Raw genomic sequence first — 17489 nt, 5'->3', positions numbered from 1 at the left:
TATATATATATATATACACACACATATATATATATATATACACACACACATATATATATATATATATATATACACACACATATATATATATATATACACACACACATATATATATATATATACACACAATATATATATATACACACACATATATATATATACACACACATATATATATATATACACACACATATATATATATATATACACACACATATATATATATATACACACACACATATATATATATATATATACACACATATATATATATATATACACACACATATATATATATATACACACATATATATATATACACACATATATATATATATATATATATATATATATATATGGTCTACTGTTCTGTATAATTGAAAAATCTCAGTATTCTGGCATTTAAGCCTTTGTCCCTTGTCCCATCTGCCCTGCAATCACCTCATTCGCCTTACCTGAGCTTCCTCTCCCAGCTTCCCATCTGACCCTCGTTTGGTCATCAGCCCTGCAAACCAACCCTGATCCACTTTTTCATAGTTGCAATGTTGCCGACTGACTGAGGACAAATAAGTAAAAAAAAAACACATACATAAAAAGAAAAAGAAATGGTTTACATTAGTTAATTCTGGGTAATGAGACAGGATTAAGGCACTTTTGTGGTTCTTTAAATGTTAAGCTAAAATATAAAAATTGACAATGTACAGAAAAATACAACTACATCACAAAGTGTTTAGGATTCTACAACACTCCTTGCCTGTGTAATATACACAGTAAGTGATATAATCTGTTTACTCCAGATGTCTCTTCAGCACATTGGCCAGTGAGATGTTGCCCCTCTCAGCTTGTATCAGCTGTGTTTCAGTGTCTCTGCTGTTAATCAGCAGCTCATCATCCAGCCCACAGCTCATCACATCTTTAATAATTCTCTTATTTGTGCTGGAGACGCTGACTCGACTGTCCAGTCGATAATTTCCGCTATTTAGATCAGTGGAATTTAGTTTCATTTCCCTCAGAGGCTCACTGAGGAAAGCTTAGTTGTTTGTCTAAAGACTTTAGAAAGAATATCTTTATATTCAAATTCCATTCATTTCATGTCATGCATTGTGATTTAGTTTCTTCCAGAAGTTTTTTTAGATTTTAATCTCTGATTTACTTCTCTGTGAAATTGTCGTCGTTATTGTCACGAGACCCCCTGGAATCTGCAGTTTTCCTCATTATCTGATCTGCAGGGGTCCGTCCTTTTTTTCTTTCTGCTTTGGCAGTTGTCACAGCTGTTGTCTTTTATTTAAGCATTTTGAGTCAAGACTCTTTCCTTTTAGTAGTATTTTCTTCTGTAATTTCTTTTCCTTTTCTTGACACAAGAAACGGGCCTCTCAAACTGATTCTTTGAATACGGCATTTAATTCAACAGGAGTTGTGTGTACAACATCTGTGTCCTTGAGCTAGAAGAGCAGGAGATTTACAGCAGATTCCCTATTTTGTCGAATTTGTTTCCGTCTACTCGTATTAAGGGGTAGATGACAGTTATAATGACATATAGGCTACAACACACTAATCAAGTCTCGATCCAGTATGTACCGCTACAAGTTTGTAAATGAAATTAATCTGTTGGTGAAGAAGTGAGCTCATCAGACCTCTGTAGCCCACCGCTCATCTCTGCTGCAGGCTCCAGGCTTCATTAGCCACAACTAACATACCCCAAACTCTGACTGAACTGTCTGCAGTCCAGGTGCATTGAGGGTAATGTCGATGGCAGGTTTTGACAAGGAAAAAGAATGTATGGAATAAGAAAGGCTCTGCGATGGACGGGCGAGCTGTCTGTGGTGTACCTTGCCTTTCACCCAATGTCAGCTGGGATTGGCTCCAGCGACCCTGTACGCAGGATAAGGGGTTGACGATGGATGTACTCTTTAAGATGAATTACCTTTGGGCAGTTATGGCTTCTGACCATATTTCTGACCCGCTTACCACATACGGGCCTGAATGTAGCTGACATCCTCTGATAGCATTAAATACCAAAGGCCCCTCGAGTCCGAGCTTCACACCAGTGGACAGAAGGAAACTATATCTTTGTTTAAATCTCTCCTAAAAACATTTTAGAATTTTTTATTGTGCTTTTTTTTCTTTTAATTGCATTAAAATGCAATTATAAAAACATGTTTAGTTGGTTGTGAAGCACTTTGTAACTTATTATTAAAAAAGGTAGTATATATAACTCTTATTTCTTCTAGTTCTATTATATCTTGTATTTTTCTATTCCATTTATTTATTGATGTATTTTTCTTATCTGTATGTTGTATCTGGAGCTGCTGTAACAAGTGAATTTCCCCAGTGTGGGATGAATAAAGTCTGTCTTATCTTTTCTCCCACAAGTAAAGGTCTTCTTATAACTCATCATGTGGCCATTTACAGCAAATACAGACCTTTACACAGATTACTGAACCACTCTGCTGCCGACCAGACTTTAATCGTTGATCACATAGTTCCTGATTTAAATAGTAATATTATTTTATTAGTTTATTTGACAGGGACGATTGTTAGACTACAACTGTAAATATGCCTAGAGGGTTTTATCTCTTTAGTCATAGCATATAGCCACATATCTCACATTGATAAAATCAATGAGATAATACCGTACACACCCACCAATGACAACACATTGTAGTTTTTTTAGAATTGTTTTCATGTCATATCACCAAAACTCAGGTATCAGATTAGTATTTCAACAATAAGCCATAAAGATGTCATAACTTTGCCTCTGATCGGTTACATGATGTGTTGCCTTTATGTTTCATTCCTGTCATCGTGTTTCTGTCTGTATCTCTCAAACAGATGTCAGTCATCAGCACATCAACAAACAGAAGTGGTGACGGATGAAAAGAGCGAGAGAGAAACAGAACAATAAAGGAGAACTGAAAACTATTATCCGTTTCTTCCCTCGCTTCTTTTCATCTTTCCTTTTAATAAAAAACACTCAACCCACTTTACTCTCATTACCGAAACACACAGCTGCATCTGCATTTTTACAGGTTCAACTGTGTGTCTTTGTGTAATTGTCTGTGTTTCCATGACGATACCTTTCTAAGCAACTGGCAACATGTCATTCGGGGAAAAACACACATCTGTGTCTCCTTTTAGTGCATTCAAACACATATGAAAGTGTGTGTGTGTGTCAGTGTGTATTGGATGGTATTTCTGCTTGTTGCATCATATTTTCAGCTCTGATGGACACTGAATCCATGAAAGGACCCGTCTGTCTGCATCTGTGTGTCCGGCTGCCTGTCAGTCATCGTTGGATATGACAGCTCAGGGGTCTTTTATTCCCGCAATACCAACCCTTGTCCCTCAGTGTTGCTTGTCAGGCTTGAGAGGCAGCTTGAGACACTTGTCATTACCAATGCTGACCTCTTGCTGAGGACATTGTGAACACATGAAAGATCCATACTGTTGCGGTCATTGCAGTCAAACATGTTATTATCACATAATTGAGGACAAATGTAAAGCTGTGTTTAGCCCCGCCAGGCCTGTTATTTTTTTAAATGAACATGCTGCAGCTATAATGTCCCTGTGAATGTGAGGTTCAAACCCTCCTATAGGAATCATTTTCTTTTCCTGCAGTTACAGGGACAACTGCTTTACGAGTTCAAAGGAACATTTCAATCACCGCCGAGAAGACATAAGACAGGACACGTTAGGAATCACAACCTGCAAAGAACTGAGAGAACTGCAGACATCTGCTTCCAAAGATGTGGATGAGTGTTTCAAAAGAATAAAATTCTATGTAAATTTGAAGACAATTAAGGTTACATTTAAAGGGAAAGTGACGAATTTGGGAGGTTAATATTTGTGTGCTTGTTGTTTTTAAAAAACACTAGTTTTCGTACAGTCTGATCTTCAGCATTGATTTGCTGTTGTCTCCGTCTTGTCTCTCCAGTTTTGCATTATTTTCAGTTATTTTTGTGCTCCGTGTTGAGGTTTTGAGTGAGAGTGAACGTGTCTCACCTCCTGCTGGAGCGTCACATCAGTGAAGCTGCTGTAGATCAGCAGGGAGGCTTTCAATCCCCTGATTTCTAGAATTTCTCGTCTCTATCTTTTACATTACATCTGATTACAGCATGTGTTCAAGTGCAACAAGAGCACACCATTTTCACATCACTGCAGTAAAACTCTTTTCATTACAGGTGCACTGCTGACAGATTGCACTCCAGTCCCAGGATCACTGTCTCTCATAAAATGTTTCCTCTCTGAATGTGAGAGGATTTTATTCAGAAATAAACATTTCTTTATCAATGTTCCAAAGGAACATTGCGCATCCACAACAGCGCTTCCATGCAAGGGCCTAAGTGATGATCATCATAGACATGTTACTGTAAGAACAAAAAGCCACTATTGGAATCCTTAAGGTTGCTTCAATAGAAGTGCTTGTCAGATCACAGCATCTGAGACTCCTTGTGCTACTTTATGATGTGAGAATTTGGGTGTCAACGAGCGAAAATCTGACAATCACGCAGACTATGAGCAGCGATTGATCAGTTGTGCAGAAGTGTGAAAGCAGGCAGGAACTTCTCTCTCTCAAGCTCTCTTCTTTCATTCTTCAAATTACTTCCATCACTTTGAACAACCAAGTCTAATATCATGAATGTTTTTGAGGATAAGCGAGCTGAAAGTGTGCATCAGTAACACCAATTGAACAAATTACTAGGCCCTGTCGTCAAGTGTGACCAGTCAAAACAGAGGGAAACGCCTTGCCTTTAGATGTGTTTGGACAAACTAGATTGTTTGAAGTATACTGATCTCTTTAGTGGGTGATTAGACTGAAAATTGCTTGGGGGATGCATTAGTTTGGGCATATTACATGTTGGTCATGTCGTGAAGACGGCGATTAAAATGTAAGTTAATTATACAGCGGATCTGACCCGTTTTAAACAGTCATGCAGTTACAAATTCCTGCTGTTGTCATTCTTGTGTGACAGATCTGCTCGCCAATCACAAGCACCATGCGCCTCCTGTTATGGTCCTACTAACCAATCAGAGAAGGCACAGGGCGTGCAGTGTTTATTGTTGAAGTATGATTGGGAGTCTCAACAGGATGTCTCTATGCCGTTCTGTGTCTGACTTCCTACTAGGTTCATCTGCTCTGTGCTGCTTGACACGGCTTCAGTCAAAAATAGACCGGCAGTTAATACTGAACTTAAGCTAAACTTAACAAAAAACAACAAACCGCAAATCGAATCGTATCTGGCAGAAATCACAATAAGATTTTTTACCAAATCATTCAGTCCTAGTTTATAATCTGACACACAATTGTACTTTGACAGTCATTTTCTGAAATAGGAAATTCCCCATTACTGAATGATGTTACAGCAAAAGTATAAGGACATTTGGGGCTCCTGTTGGAAGTATAGGACATAAATGTGCTTCTCTGTTGTTGTTCATTCTGTAACAACACTTTGTAGGATCTAGCCATCATCTTTGACCTCGGCCTGCATCAAATGTAGGGTTCAATCCTTCAAGATTAGACCATTTCTCTGTGGCAAAAACCTGGAAACTGTTATTCACACCTTCATTACCTGTATACTGGACTATTGTAACTCCCTGCTGCAAAAAATCTCTATCTGTGTTTACAGTGAATTCAAAACTCAGCAGGAACTAAGAAACTAAGAACCCACCCTGCGGAAGAAACTCTCATTCTTTTGGTGCCTACCCAAAGCTCGTGGTGGAACATAGATCAACTGAAGCTTTGCCCTCCGGCTCAGATCCCTCTTCATCACAACGGTCTAGTATAGCGCCAGCTTTACTGATGACACCGCCCCCGATCAGCCTGTCCGTCTCATGCTTTATTTTACCCTCACCCTTAAACAAGACCCAGAGAACTCCTTTTGCTTGGGACAGTAACTCACTCCCAACCTGGACGGAGCAATCTCCTGTTTTCTGCAGATATATAGAACATAAAAAAATATAAATACAGTTTATTATTGTTATTATATTATTACTTACCTTCAACTCAAATATTCTGTGACACATTTATTCACCTTAACTGAACTTATTTTGAGAAAAGCTATTATTAGAGACTTCCTCTTTCAAATTAAAAGCCTTCCAGCATTCCAGGACGGCAAAACTCATTCCCTCCCTGGAGAGGCCCTCATTCTAAAACATGTTCAGGAAGAGTTGACTTTCGTGAAGAGACACTGAACTGAGCTGCAGAGTGGCAGAGTGGATGATTATAATATTTATTTTAGGCGATTTTATTCATTTTCTTATTCCTTGAGAATTCACGTTGCTACACTTCGTGCCACAGTGCATATGTGCATATTTATTGTGTTGGATTTGCATTTAAATTTGTCACTATTGCTTTTGAACACATGACGACACCTCTCTTGTTCATCTGCAATCTCAAATATCACACATATTTTAAACAAACCAGTGTAGTTTTCTGTTTCTCTCTCTCTCTCTCCTACATACACTCCGAGTTTTTAAATAAATTTAAGTGATATTTATATCCACAGTGAGACGCTTCATTTGATCTGAGAGCTGTCAGCGAGGCTCACCTGCACCCCCAACACAAACACACACACATACACACATTATACAGTTTAACTGTGAATGCAGAGAGGGCTGTCACTGTTAACAATGAGACAAACAAGAGAGAGAACACTGCGGTAAAATCATAGGCTTAAAACATAATTTGTCATGTGAATGACAGACTCTCCATTCGTCTCGTCTTCCTCCTCTGTTCTTTTCTTCCTCCGCCCCTCCTCCTCCTCCTCCTCTTCACTTTATCTTCATCATTGTGTGTGTGGGATGTCTGACAGATTGGTGTCAGTTCCTCTCTGCTGAGACACCGACTCTTTCTCTTTCCACTCACCCTCGATCGTGCTGTCATGTAAATTTCTACAACATGATCTGTAAATCTTAAAGATGCTCTCTCTCTCTGATTTTGTTTTTGTGCCCGACAGCGACCCTACTAATCCTCAAATTTCCTGCTGGCTTATTGTTGTTGTTTTTGAAAGCCAGGACAACATTTGGGGAACTTTTAAGGTGCTACACCAAAGTCAGCAAAAGGTTTTTTGAAAGTAACAGGCCCTGGTTTCTTTGAATTTCTCAGGAGGTGTCACTCTGTAAAACTTTAAACTCAACACAAGTTTAAGGTGAAGTATACCTTTGTTTCTTTCATGATGACTGAATCTTTGATGGTGGAGATGCAAAAAAAAACAAAAAACACGGAAAGCTGGTTAATAAAAATAATTACTTTATCTACCTAAATTAATATAATGAGATAAGATCAAACACATAAAATACATTCATCATTATATCTTAAAGAGCTCATACTACAACACCAGAGCACTGCGCTCCCAGAATGCAGGGTTACTTGTGGTTCCTAGAGTCTCCAAAAGTAGACTAGGAGCCAGAGCGTTCAGCTATCAAGCTCCTCTCCTGTGGAACCAGGTTCCAGTTTGGGTTCAGGAGGCAGACACCATCTCCACATTTAAGAGTAGGCTTAAGACTTTCCTCTTTGATAAAGCTTATAGTTAGGGCTGGCTCAGGACTGAGCTCCTCTCCCTCTCCATCTGTATACATTCTTCTCCCATTAATTAATTTCACTAACTTGACTTCTTCCCTCTTCTGAAAGTTTGAGCTTTCTGGTGCCTCTCTCCTTTTATTGCTTTCTGCAGGTGATTCTGACTCCGGAGATGTGGAGTCTGGATCTGTGGGTGCGGGCTTCCTTCTGCCCCCATCTTCCTGCTCTGAACAATTATTATTATTAGTAGTACTTTAATAATTATCATTAATAATGCTATCACGACACTACTATCCATTTTCATTGTGTCTGTTCCACTACTACCATTTGAGTCTCTTGCTTTCACTAATCGGAAGCTTTCTGCCAATTGACGTATTCAAGATTGGTTTCTGCTCTGCTTTCTCTTCTATTGTGTCTCCCTGCAGCACAAAGAACATTTCAACTTCAACTTTATTATTATCAAGGAGAAACTTTGGTAACGTTCACATCACATCACGTCGGCTGCCTCAGTTGGTTGTATTTTGCTCAGTCTGTCCGTCTTCCCCCCCCAGGCACACCAGGCGTTTCTTAGGAACTCTCCTTCCATCCACCAGCAGCCCTCAGGCTTTCCCCAATTACCCCCCACACTATTTATACCAGCACCATCTCCACCTGCTCCTGGCCAGATCGTCAGCGTTCAGCAGATCAAGCCAAAAATAGAAACACTACTACCACCCTGTACATAAAAAGTGAAAGATAAGTCTAAGACCAAAGAGTTCAGTAAAGTGCAGGTGGCTACAGGAATTAAAGAGAATCTAAAACAGCCTTTAGTGGCTGACTGAAAGAAGGAGTTTAAAACCCTTAAAACCCTTATAAAGTGGGAGATTCAGAATCATTTGGGCCTTACTGACAACCCATTTAAAATACATCTTGAGCTTGGTACACCACAATCACCTTGCCGGCCACATCGATTTGAAATAAATCTTCATATCTATCAAATATTTCTACTCAGGAACAATACTGATGTCTCTGTCTTAAATGGTTGTGTAATACTGGCCTGTGTATGACATAAAATCATCGGCAGACTCATTATCATTTCAGAGACTGACAACTACAGAGAAAAACTTTGCAGTCATTTGTGTAAGATTAAAAGAATGGGAGAGCCTGTAGAGGCACACTGCGGTTCATCATGAAATCTAATATCCAGCCACTGAGATCTAATATAAATTTAAATCTCAGTGGTTGGATAGTGGTAGATGCAGAGATAAAGTCGATAAATGAGAGCCTTGCATGGGTTTTTGTGGCCTCCAAGGGCTGAAATAACAAGTGTGAGTGTTGCGTTGTCAACGCCTCGAAAAGCAAACAAATGAAATGAAGAAAATGGATCTATCTGGCCTTCTGCTTGCTTCAGTTTCTTTTGTTTAGCGTCTCAAAGATTTTCATCACCAAGGAGGTGAGAGCAACCGATCTGAGGTAATTTATGCCTTCGGGGTTCTTACTTTACAAGGACAATGACAGCCTGTTTCTATATTCTAGGAACTCTTTGCATAAAGTTAAGCTTTTCTAAACTCTGTGTTGCGGCTATACATAGAAAGTGACAGACTGACACGCTTCAGCATGTAGGATAGGATATTTTGAGTTCATCTGTAGGAATCTGCAGCTGCAGGATCAATATGTGAGAAGTATCTTGAGCTTTTTATGTATCACTACATCTGGACATCATGAAAGAGAGATAGCTAACACTAGCTAGCCCCTCTCCTTTCTATAGTGCAGGATGAACACAGCACTGCGTGTCTGAGAGCTGCCGATGACTCAGCAGTTGGTGAAATTAAGCGAATTAAAAGTGACGGGGTGGTGATGATGCAGTGGATTAGACGTATGCCTTTGGTGTGAAAGATCTTGGTTCAATCCCCCACAGTGACACATCCACCAATGTGTCCCTGAGCAAGACACTTAACCCCTCGTTGCTCCAGAGGCGTGCGACCTCTGACATATAAAGTCATTTTAAGTTGCTTTGGATAAAAGCGTCAGCTAAATGAATAAATGTAATGTCTTTTGGAAATCAGTGCTTACATTAGCAAGCTTAGCTAACTAGCTTCCACTTTCTAAAGCAAATGCAAACATAATTGCAAAATGGGTCCTCCAAAGAATTTAATATTGTAAAAGTAGAGATGCGTTATATCACAGTATGTGGACTTTTCAAATTTCTGTTTAACTCTTAAATATCAAAACAATCCTGCCCAGCAACCCGGTGGTAAGGATTAAAGAAACCTTCCTCCTTATGTTCAATGGACTTAATTATTGATTAAGGTAAATCATCAGGTACTGAAAATATTTATTCCTAATGGTAGTGTAAGAGGATTAATCTTTACAGTTATCACTAGGTTAAACAGGGCCGGCCCGTGGCATTGGCTACACAGACCATGTCAGGGGGCGCCGCAAGAGAAAGTTTCCGACTAAGTGCGAATCAACTCCTCGCTGTGAGTCCAGGCAGTTGTGACAAAGTGGTAAGTAACTGATAGGGTTTTGCAATATAAACATCTAAAAACTGAAGCGCAGCCTTGCTCTGTTTGGGACCGTGAGCTGCGCTTTATCGGAGCAGCTGAAGTGGACGTGTGTGTGGATTTGTGGTTTCAGTTAGTTTCGGTTTCATGTGCATCCCCAAACTGTGTCTGTCAAACAGTCTATAGGGGATATTAGCAGTGGCAGGTAGACTTATAAATATTTTTGTCAGAGAACACAGATTAAGGAGAGATGTTGTGTTTCCCTTTATATAAGTAAGGACATTTCCACCATAAATTTGTGCAGAAAATTTCACCAGAATGCAGGAAATAAAATCTTTAATGCTTCAAATTTTCTGGTGCGCCAATTTAAAATCTCACTTAGGGCTCCAACACTGTCAGGGCCGGCCCTGGGGATAAACGTTATGCAGATCAACAGGATCCATTTATAGTATTATAATGAGATAAAGTCTCTCTCAATGTAATTCCAGATCAGCTCATAAACATCTAGTGGACTTCGCACTGCCAATAGGAACACTGAAGTGACGTAGTCGGCCAGCGGTGGTTGGAATAGCAGCGTCACCTCCGTGTGACATACAACAATAAATGTTAACAAGTTGACAGTCAGAGCTGTGTGTTTGGTGTGTCGTGGGTTAGAAAAGGAGACGTGCGAATAAAGTATATGTGGGTGAAAAAGCAACAAGAAAGAGACAAAAGAGACAAAAACTCTTACAACTATTGGCAGCAATATCATCAAGGATGAGAGAAGAACACAGCGCTGCAGACAAAGGAGACAGGTGACACTTTAAAGGTTTCTTATTTTAGTTTTATGTCATGTAAAGAAAATACTTTGCACAGGGAAGTATAGGGACGGGTATGGAAAAAAGAAAAAGAGCTGTTGTATACACAGCTAAGTTAACATCTAACATAACAGGTTGAAATGCCAGTGTTGTACTGGCTCACATGTTCGACCAATCAAAGGCGTTCTAACTACTCTACTAACTACTTGTTTCAATGCCAAAACATCTAAAATCAGTCCTGACAACTCTCCCATCATGCATCATGTAACGCAGTGTAAAGGTCAACGTGAAGGTCTGCCGGCTTTTCACTCACAAACTCTCATCAACAATTTATAATCAATTGCACAGATCAATACAGCAGAGTCACAACACTGCAACACACACTCACACACACACACACACACACACACACACACACACAGGCAGGCAGTGTGATTAAAATAATCCTGTGGTGATTCATGTGTTTTATCGTCTCTTGGTGATTAATCCGTCACTGTCATCGATGAAACATTTATCTCAGCTGTTGGTTTTAATGTGCAGGTAATTCATACAAACCTGTCAGAGGTATGTGTAAACGTGTCACATTAACAGGATGGATTCAGATATTCACACAAAGCTGCAGACTGCGACCTGAATGTATCATCGGGAGAGAGAGAGAAGTGATGGTGACAGGAAATAAGAGACAACAATAGAGCGTCAGAGAGCAGAAACAGGAGAGGAAAGAGTAAGACCAGGGAGAAGAGGAAGTGGTATCACGTTCTTTGGCTATTGTTGTTTGGCTATTAAAATCTCATCAATGAGCCACACTCACGTGTTCCTTCATCACCATTAACACACGCACGCTGTTGTTATCAGACTCAGTCCCACCGTCCCACTCCAACAAATACTCACTACAGCGCCACATGTGGATTTATCTGCCGCTGATAATAGTCCCAAACAAATGCACTATTTCCTCCTGTTTGATTGCTAAAAACTACAGTGAGCATCTGTTTTAGGAAATTACTGAGCCTTTTTAAGATTTATGCCTTTAGTAGGAACCGGAGCTGAGAGCCAAGGTAATGACAGATTAACACATTGTTGGTCTTTTCATGAGAAGAATTGAAAGTTAGAAAACTATAGAATTACATCAGCAAGTGACATAATGTAGACTGAATTTATAATTTCAGCTGCTAGCAGCACAGCTGAAGGGGTAGAAATGTCGATCTGTTGGTCGGTCAATCACTTAGATCCAGACTGAAATATCTCAACAACTATTGGATGGCTGGGGCTGACATAAAATGTGGTTCAGACATTCGTGTTCAATTCAATTCATTAGTGAATAGCCCCTTGAGATGCAGCATCATGTTTTCAAGAGGGTCCAAAAACACACGTACATAATACAACAGAAAAGAAAAACATAACGTACAGAAAATACAAAAACACAGAACAAATACTCAAAACAACTGAGTTACTGAGCAGCTTGCACCCTCACCCCAGACCGATGAAATGAAAACTTAATTTTAAACATTTCCAATAAACTTTAAGCAAAAATCAAAAAACAAAAAATACATCATGGTTCAGACATGTTATAGCTTGTACATTAAGTAGGAATAGAGTGTTGGTCTCAGGTTGGATTGACACAGCAACCATGGAGAACCTTATACCTCCTTAACATCGGTGTGTTAGCATTGTCATTGTGAATATGTTAGCATTCTACATGTCTGAAAAAAACAAATTTAAATCTCCCTTTATGCTATAATTTGTGTCTTCAGTGTTGATGACACACATTTATGGTCAGTGATAGAAAACACATGTTTTTTTGTCTTGTGTTAGTTCACCTTCATCAGTGTTTCTTAATCCTATACTTTTCACTACAAGAAACATTTCTGTTCATATTTGAGTTTAAAACAGACAGAAAGAAGCACAAGTGACAGAGTGAGAAACTGAGGCAAAGAAAGAGGAGAGAGATGGTGAGAGGAGCCCCAGATGCCGATTATTCCCTTCCTCTCGCCGCCTCCTCCTCCTCCTCCTCTCTGCTCAGCTCCACCCGGCTCCCGCTGCCCTGAAGGCGGCAGCAGAAGGACAAACCCAACACACCATCTGAGCCCGGAGCAGCCGGGGGGCACTTCATTTACGCTACAGAGCCTCCCTGTTTACACAACACCCAGCAGGACACACACACACACACACACACAGCGGCTTAGCTTGATTGTGAGGACACTGCATTGACATCCATTTGGTTTCTGCTCGACCTCGACCACATGAAAACCAGATGTTTAACCTCAGGACAGGTCAGCATTTCAGTCCAGTTTCAGGTACTTAAAAAAAAAAAATCAGAATTTTATTCTCATATTCGTCTACGATCGCATTTCCCTGATGTGTGTCTCAAATTGCTCCATACTTCGGTAGTGAGTCAATCACTGTACAGTGAATTGAATTTCTTGCTCTGATTAGGTCACAGATTGAATGAAAACTGGGACAATGATGAGCCAATTACCTGAGGCACATTTCTCAGGCTGCACATGATGATGAAATCACATGTCTTCAGTCTCGTCAGGTTACAAACTGTTTATCATCAGGAGCAGTTATATTTCTGAAAATGAGTCATGGGATGACTCATTTGTGAGTACTTATTAAACTAATTATTGATAAGTTTAATTTACGAAAGTGTGATACAAATATGCTGAAGCGTGAAATCAGGAAGTAACCAATCACACTTCACTGCTGTACATAAAGGTTATCAGTTGTGATTGACTTATTAACACTGTAACTGTCTCTCTATGCAGGAAAGACACCAACTGAAATGTTTCTGTAGCACCAGGGATCAAAATCTGTTAAACTGAAGTCTGGTCAGATTTGTAACTTTGTTTTCTATATTTTCTTATATAAATCAGATTTATGCTCATTTTAGACTAGACTTTGCTAGATTGACTAAATTCTTGTGTCGCAGCTGTTGGGACAAAATTAAACACTGATTCATATGCAGTGGTGAATAATGTATTCAGATCTTTAGAGCTGCAGTCTCTATTCATTCAACTTAGACTGTATATTTCCAGCTAAACTGAGGCTTTTTGAAGACCCTTTTCTCTCTCTCTCTCTCTCTCTCTCTCTCTCTCGCCTGTCATTCACACGTCTTCTGTGAGTTTTGCGTGCATGCCGTGCTGCACAACGGCATGCACTTCAAAGCGTTCCTCACGGGTCTATTTCAAGTAGCCGGCTATTTAAAAACGATATAATATTCTTTTTGTGGTTCATCAAAGGTGATAAATTATCCGAAAGTCCCGCAAGGTGCGGACAACTCGGCACAACACCAGTGAAGCTGGGTCTCAGTCTCTTTAGCAAGTGTTCCTTTTCCGCCACCACACACACACACACACACACTCTACGCCTACACATGCACACTGACGACCCAGGGTTAGGCTTACAATTTTGGATTTATTCACGCACTTTAAAAACATTTATTAAACGTTTCTTTTTCTTTTTACATGTTTATTTGCAGCATTAAACATTCAAATGTATATTGTAACAGGCTGTATGTTAACTTATTGGGAGAAAACTGGTAGTTCTATGTAAAATCAAATGTTGAGCACCCCCATATCGCCAAAATGGCGCGATCCTTGTTTCACTGAGAAGCTTCAACTGTGAGATTGACAGTCGTATCAGGCTTCGCCCATGGAAGCATCGAATCTTCAACTATTTGGGGTCAGCCCTAAAAAGCAGTAATACCTCACTGTAAAAATACTTTAAGGATAATCAGGAAAACGAACTTAAAGTACTAGTTCTCAAAAGTACTCAAAGCAGAATGGAAACTGTCCCCTGTGACTGTTACATTATATAGCATTAGATTTTAATTAATCATGAATTAAGAGTTTTACTGTTGAAGCTGGTTGAGGTTGAACTCTTTTGTATGCAAATATTTTGACTGCAATTAAGAACTTTTTATCTGCAAATTTTTTCTCCATTAATTGGTTGTAAAAATACTGAAAATAGTGAGAAACTGTGAGTTGTCACTATTTAACACAGCAAAGTCCAAAGTGACACCTTCACAATGCTTGTTTTGTCAGTCCAAACCTCAAAATGATTAAAAATACATTAAAATAATTAAAAGGAAAAAAGCAGCAAATCTTCACATTTGTGAAGTTGGAACCATGAAATGTTTTTACATGAAAAATGTCTTAAATTATCATCAAAATAGTTGCCAAATAATTCAACGAATGTACTAGCTGTACTTTTATAAGCTTTTGTGTAGTTTAATTTATCACAAAACATCATTTTTTATTGTCTTCACAGGTTTTGTGTGTAAAAATCTTACTTTGTAAAGTAACTAGTAACTAAAGCTGTCAGATAAATGTAGTGAAGTAAAATGTACAATATCTCCCTCTGAGATGTAAGGCAAGGCAACGCAGTGGACTAGCAGTACAAAAGTGGCATTAATAGAAAATTCTCAAGTAAAGTACAATTACCTCTAATTTGAACTTAAATACAGCTGTAGCTGTTAGCTAGCTAGCAGCATGTCTTTGTTTGTGTGACAGATCAGAATTTAACTGATCTCAAAACTTACTCCAGTTCTGTATTCTCCTCTTGTTTTGGGGGATTTTCCCACATTTCTGTACTTTTATGAAGCGTAGCTTTGGAATAACTGTCAATTTCCATCCATCTGCGTAGGAGACCATTTTCAAGAAATCCTAACTTTTGGGGTAGTCTGAGGGAGTAATTAGTTCATTTTCACACATAAATGAATAGTCTTGGACTCTTGCATTCACTCATAGCACGGCAGTTGCATGGGCTCCATCAGCACAGGAAGCAGAATTGATTAGTTCATAACTCTCAACTGTGGGTCTCTGGGTTTGAGTTGTTTATTTGTCACGTAACATCTGGGCTACTGTGGAGCAGGAATGAACTATTTGTTCACCACTCACATGGGTCTACCGGGAGCCGAATCACCTCCGGGGAGCCGAATCACCTCCGAGGTAGTCTCCTCTCCAAACAAACAGACCCGGTCATTAAAATAGTAAAACACAGCCACATAGCAGCGTTAGCGTTAGCCCTGTGGTGTGTTTACAGCTAACAGCTGACCCGGGTCCGCCAGAGAACACAACATAACTATTATTTATCAACAGAGCAGTGCTGTTGTTTCACAGCTCTTGACTGGTGAACAACCTGGCAGGTTGTTTATTTCTTTGTTCTTCTCTCTGTGCTGGAGTTCTTTTAAGAACTTGGAGGCTTTATCCAGATTATTATTGAATTGGTTGAATTTTAGAGTGTGTGTTTTATTCATCTAGTGTGTCAAGCTTGTTACTTCAATATATTACACACACACACACACACACACACACACATACACATGTCATATAAATAGAATATCATCAAAAAGTTGATTTATTTCAGTAATTCCATTCAAAAAGTGAAACTTGGATATTATATTCATTCATTACACACAGACCGATATATTTCAGATGTTTATTTCGTTTAATTGTGATAATTAAAACTGACAACTAATAAAAATCCCAAATTCAGTATCTCCAAAAATTTGAATATTGTGAAAAGGTTCAATATTGAAGACACCTGGTGCCAATACAAAAAAAGGATTTTTAGAAATGTTGGCCAACTGAAAAGTATGAACATGAAAAGTATGAGCATGTACAGCACTCAATACTTAGCTGGGGCTCCTTTTGGCTGAATTACTGCAGCAATGCGGCGTGGCATGGAGTCCATCAGTCTGTGGCACTGCTCAGGTGTTATGAGAGCCCAGGTTGCCCTGATAGTGGCCTTCAGCTCTTCTGCATTGTTGGGTCTGGCGTATTGTATCTTCCTCTTCACAATAGCCCATAGATTTTCTATAGGGTTAAGGTCAGGTGAGTTTGCTGGCCAATTAAGAACAGGGATACCATGGTCCTTAAACCAGGTACTGGTAGCTTTGGCACTGTGTGCAGGTGCCAAGTCCTGTTGGAAAATGAAATCTGCATCTCCATAAAGTTGGTCAGCAGCAGGAAGCATGAAGTGCTCTAAAACTTCCTGGTAGACGGCTGCGTTGACCTCAGAAAACACAGTGGACCAACACCAGCAGATGACATGGCACCCCAAACCATCACTGACTGTGGAAACTCTACACTGGACTTCAAGCAACGTGGATTCTGTGCCTCTCCTCTCTTCCTCCAGACTCTGGGACCTTGATTTCCAAAGGAAATGCAAAATTTACTTTCATCAGAGAACATAACTTTGGACCACTCACCACGCAGTCCAGTCCTTTTTGTCTTTAGCCCAGGCGAGACGCTTCTGACGCTGTGGCTTGTTCAAGAGTGTCTTGACACAAGGAATGCGACAGCTGAAATCCATGTCTTGCATACGTCTGTGCGTGGTGGTTCTTGAAGCACTGACTCCAGCTGCAGTCCACTCTTTATGAATGTCCCCCACATTTTTGAATGGGTTTTGTTTCACAATCCTCTCCAGGGTGCGGTTATCCCTATTGCTTGTACACTTTTTTTCTACCACATCTTTTCCTTCCCTTCACCTCTCTATTAATGTGCTTGGACACAGAGCTCTGTGAACTGCCAGCCTCTTTAGCAATGACCTTTTGTGTCTTGCTCTCCTTATGCAAGGTGTCAATGGTCGTCTTTTGGACAGCTCAAGTCAGCGGTCTTCCCCATGATTGTGTAGCCTACAGAACTAGACTGAGAGACCATTTAAAGGCCTTTGCAGGTGTTTTGAGTT

General features: G+C 39.7%; 1 protein-coding gene across 1 annotated transcript in view; it reads left to right on the top strand.

Annotated features, from left to right (window-relative positions):
- LOC123962672 (RAB3A interacting protein (rabin3)) overlaps positions 1-17489 on the top strand; it is a 38332-nt gene that overhangs the window by 7020 nt on the left and 13823 nt on the right. The window lies entirely within an intron of this gene.

Source organism: Micropterus dolomieu, linkage group LG23 (genome assembly GCF_021292245.1).
Source record: "Micropterus dolomieu isolate WLL.071019.BEF.003 ecotype Adirondacks linkage group LG23, ASM2129224v1, whole genome shotgun sequence".
NCBI classification, from domain to species: Eukaryota; Metazoa; Chordata; class Actinopteri; order Centrarchiformes; family Centrarchidae; genus Micropterus; species Micropterus dolomieu.
The sequence above is the reverse complement of the archived record's forward strand: the minus strand, read 5'-3'. Positions and strand labels throughout refer to the sequence as shown.